We start from the raw sequence: 5,200 nt of genomic DNA, 5'->3' as shown, positions 1-5,200 counted from the left end.
CTATAATATCCGGCAAGACCAAGAAAACTTCTAACTTTTGATACATTTCTAGGAGGCTTCCAATCAACAATGGCTGAAATCTTGCTCGGATCAACCTTAATACCTTCACCTGAAACAATATGTCCAAGAAAACCAACTTCTCGTAACCAGTACTCACTTTTGCTGAACTTGACATACAACTGATTATCTTTCGAATCAGAAAGCGTTCTCAAATGCTCGCATGCTCGGTCTCATCATGAGAATAAATCAAGATATCATCAATAAACAAAACTACAAACTTATCCAAGTACGGTCTGAAAATTCGGTTCATTAAGTCCATGAAAATGGCAGGAGCATTAGTCAAGTCAAATGGCATCACAAGGAACTCATAATGACCATACCTAGTCCGAAAGCGTCTTCAAGACATCGACTCTTTAACTCACAATTGATAATATCCGGATCTCAAATCTATCTTGAAAACACAAGAGCTCCTTCAATTGATCAAACAGATCATCAATTCTAGGCAATGGATACTTGTTCTTTACTGTTACCTTGTTAAGTTGCCGATAATTTAAGCACAATCTCATCGATCCATCATATTACCTTGTTTCAATTCCAGGAATTCCTTTCTCTTCTGGTCAATAAACCTCTGACTGATGTACTTTTTACGAAATTCCTCTGAAAGAAATCCCAAGTGACCCTCTCCTTTGGTACAACTGATACAAGTGTCTTCCACCAGTAGTAGGCTGAGTCTCTAAGAAGTGATACTACACATTCCATACATTCCTCGGGTGTACAAGATAACTCATCAAAGACTCTGATAGTATTTTCTAACCAAAATTCTGCTCTTTCTGCATCATCATCTTTTGTTGCTCGGAACTCTTCTGCCCCTTGTTTCCTGATTCTATCAACTGGTGGCTTTTCTCTTATCACTGTACCTGTGATTGGGGGAGCTTGAGCTACATGGATAGCCCGAGAATCATGAGGGGTGGAGGTCTAGCTGCGGATTAAATGCGAACGAACTCGGCAAACAAATCATTCAAAGCTTGGAAGAGAGCTTCTCGAGTCACTCCTCCCGATTAATCATTCTTGGCCTATTCTCGATGGCGCTACCCTTCTACGGAGCAGGCGCATTACTTTCTACATCATCATCACCAGCTCACTCGGGATCCATTACAATAAAACAAAATATTTAAAAATCGTCAGGAGTTGTCACACTATCAAAATACAAGTATGGCATGTATAGCTAGACTTTTTCTCACACTAACTGTTCCGAGAACTGACTAAACCTGCTCTGATACCAATAAATGTAACGCACCCACGCCCGAAACCATCACCGGAGTCAAGCTTGAGGTGTTACTAAACTTATCTTACCTTTTAAACAACTCTAAATCACTTATTTTAATTTTCAGAATAAACTGTTTTTCTGCGTCATGGTTACTTAAAAATTCATTTCTCAAGTTTAAAAACTCGAAATTAAGATCCGTAAATTTTTCATGAAACTAGACTCATATATATATCTACTAATTTTTTTCTAGAATTTTTGACTTAGCCAATTAGTACAGTTTATTAGTTAAAGTTTCCCCTGTTTCAAAACTCGACTGCACTAACCTCTTGTTACTACGAACCATGTTTCTTCCTGTAAAAAATTCATATCACTAAGCCGTTTGTTTCTATTAAAACTAGACTCAACAAGGATTATAACCATATAAAGTATACCTTCTAATTAGTTTTGTACAATTTATGGTGAATTTCCAAAGTTGAAATAGGGGTTCTAGAAATCGCTCTGACCTTGTTTCACTAAAACTCAGATATATCATGAAATATAATACCTTTACATATTTTTCTTATTCCATAAGAAAATAGACATAATATGCTTTAATTTCATATATTATTCATCTTCAAAATATGTTTATACAATTTTTAGTGATTTTTCAAAGTTACGTCATTGCTGTTACTTGAATCTGTTTTTAGGTTACTTTCACATTTTTCATAATTTTCATGTGATAATCACCATTCAATCATACATATTAATAAACATGCATATCATCGGCCATTTTTATTAGCTAATCACTAGCAAGTATTTACACATCATTCATTGTTCATATTATACCAAAAGTGGCTAAGTTTCTATACATGCCATACACAAAACAAAACGTCTAATTATACCGAGTTATTTCTTTGATAGTGTGATCGGCCTCCGACATTTCCTTTGATCCCCGAGTGACTAGATAAGTACTATAAGAAGAAGAAAATAAAGAGATTAAGCACTAGGCTTAGTAAGCTTACAAGCAAATAAATCACAACATTCAACATAATGGATAATTATGCATAATATCATCTAACATCATAAATTTCTTTACTTCTCAATTTCTATCTTCTTCTTTATTCCCTTACCTTCTTTCTTACGACCTTTCCTTTTCATAAGTATAATCTACTTTTCCTTTGCTGTTAATTCACTGTAATTTAACTCGTATCCGACCCGTTGAACCACTCGGAATACTAAGGATACTAGGTCGTTCTGTCTATCAATATCTCGCCAATGCCATGTCTTTGACATGGACTTACATGAATTATTCCTCTCCAATGCCATATATAATATGGACTTACATGGCTCAATCCTGTCTCCAAAGCCATATTTCTAATATGGACTTACATGGCTCATTTCATTACATCTGTCAACCCTAATATCCTAACATTCCTAGGGTTCAACCGGCTTTCTAACACTTTTCCTCTGTCACTTCACCTTAAATTCGACTTTAAATATTTTCATAACATAATATATAAATGCTGAAATTGACAATAATAATGTAAAATAAAAGAATATTGCATTTATTTTTGTAAACTTACCTCGATACAAAATGTGACTAAACTTTACAATTTAGTCCTTTACTTTTTCTTTTCCCGATCTACTCTCGAATTTCGCTCTTCTTGATCTATAATAGCAAATTTAGCTTATTTAATATCAACATTTATCAAAACAACCCTTTACTCAAACTTTGGAAAAATTACATTTTGCCCCTAAACTTTCACATATTTGCACTTTTGCCCCAAGGCTCGTAAATTAAACTTCATCCTATTTTCTTATGTTTTATGACATGCTGATCATTTTTCCTTCTATGGCAACATCAAATTCACACACTAACATGTACTTATGACTATTAGGTATTTTTACCGATTAAGTCTTTTACTGCTTTTCACTTAAAACCAAGTAGCACAAGTTGTCTAACATAATTTAAAACCTCATATTCCATCATAAAACATCAAAATACACAAATTTCACCTATGGGTATTTTTCCAAATTTGATTCCTAACTTAAATTATTGCTAGCATAAGCTTTATCGAGCTCTGGGACTTCAAAACGTAAAGATCATTAAAACGGGCTTGGAATCACTTACTATGAAGCTTGAAAGTTGAAGAAACCCCAGCTATGGAGAGAGGTAAGGTTCTGCTGGTAACTTGAAGAAGATGATACAATTTTATCATCTTTTTACCTTTTATTAATGTTAATAACCAAATGACCAAAATGCCCTCCTTACTAAACTTTCAAAATTCCTTCCATGTCCTAATTTTGTCCATGAACTTAAAATTGGTCAAATTACCATTTAAGATCTCCTAATTAATATTCCAAAATAATTTCATACTAAAAACTTCTAGAATGCAAGTTTTGCAAATTATTCGATTTAGTCCCTAACCTCAATTTAACCACTTTATGCATAGAATTTTATCACGAAATTTTCACACAATCATGTAATCATACCATGAACCTCAAAATAATAATAAAATATTTTTTATTTTATTTTTTTTTTACCCTGAATTTGTGGTTTCGCAACCACTGTTCCGTTTAGGCCCTATTTCGAAATGTTACATACAATCTTTTTTATGTCTTCTTGTAATGACGATTTCCGAATCCAATCTTGAGTACACACAAGAGTGTATACAATTTTAGGAGTTAAAGAACTCCTATATTGATCAAGCACACGCCCCCAGTGCTAAATGCAAACTCTGAAGTAACCGTAGAAATTGGTATAGCTAAAACATCTCTTGTCATTTTTGGAAGAGTGGGAAATCTAGGACTATTCATTTTCCACCACAATAAAATATAAAAATTCTTCAAAAAAATCCTCATTAGCCTTAGCTAGATATTTACCCAATTTAGATGTTTTATCCTTACCACCATTTTCCAACTTATGCTTTTTATACAAAGCTTGCATTCGCCTTTTCATTTTTTGTTGTGGTTTACCTAGAGAAACATGTGTTGGCATACTCGATTGGCTACAAGCATTGTGAAGTGGAGGCTTATACTCATCAAACAATTCATACAAAGATTCCTTCAATTTTGCATCATTTCATAACTTTTTTCAGAACTAGACATTTCACTAAGTGCAAATTTAATATACTTTAGTTTTTGTCTAGGATCTAAAACACAAGCAACAAACATAAGCAAATTCATCTTATCAATATCACCCCAATACTTATCATACTTCTCTTTCATCTTGATGGCCATAATATTGAAATCAACATTAATATTTAACTGAGCATCTCGTAAAAGAATATAAATTTTAGACAGTTCGTCAAAAAAAATTATTGGACGTGACATATGAAGTGCCAGATATAAACAAAGTGACTTCATAAAAGTGTTCCAAGAAATCTCTCAAATTTCTAACACTAGCCCAATCATCCATACTAGGCCAACCCTCTGCCTTTCAAGTTCAACCCTAGAGTTTGTATCTTCCTCCTAAAATCTCTCAAAAGCTCTCTCAAGTTCTGAGTAGTGTCTAACATTAAGTAGGTTGAGTTCCACCTAGTACGAACATCAAGACACAACATCTTCTTGCACTTTATCTTTTCCACCACTACACACTCTTTAAACTTTTGTATCTAGCTGGAGATTGTCTCACATATCTAATAGCTCCCTAACATGTTCAACATATTTATTCATTTCCTTTAAGCCTTCAACAACAATCAAATTCACAATGTGTGTCATGTATCTCAAATGAAGATATTTACCATTTTAAACTAAATCTCCTCGAGGGTTAAATTTCTTTCTCAAATAACCAATAGGAACATCATTTGAACTTACATTATCAACAGTAACAGTAAACAACTTATCAATCCCCCAATTCAACAAGCATTTCTCAATCACCATCCTAATGGACTCACCCTTATGACTAGAAATTAGACAAAAGTTTAAAATCTTTTTATTCAATTTTCAATCGTT

General features: G+C 33.5%; 1 long non-coding RNA gene across 1 annotated transcript; it reads right to left on the bottom strand.

The window, feature by feature from the left end:
* Positions 1-2,009: 2,009 nt before the first annotated feature.
* LOC128283449 (uncharacterized) lies at positions 2,010-2,884 on the bottom strand. The gene is made up of 2 exons (XR_008273797.1): positions 2,830-2,884; positions 2,010-2,217 (listed from the first exon to the last, which is right to left on the bottom strand). It is a non-coding gene; the product is annotated as an uncharacterized LOC128283449 (long non-coding RNA).
* Between the last annotated feature and the right edge of the window lie 2,316 nt (positions 2,885-5,200).

Source organism: Gossypium arboreum, chromosome 2, assembly GCF_025698485.1.
Source record: "Gossypium arboreum isolate Shixiya-1 chromosome 2, ASM2569848v2, whole genome shotgun sequence".
NCBI lineage: Eukaryota > Viridiplantae > Streptophyta > Magnoliopsida > Malvales > Malvaceae > Gossypium > Gossypium arboreum.
This window is presented reverse-complemented; position numbering and strand designations above follow the sequence as displayed.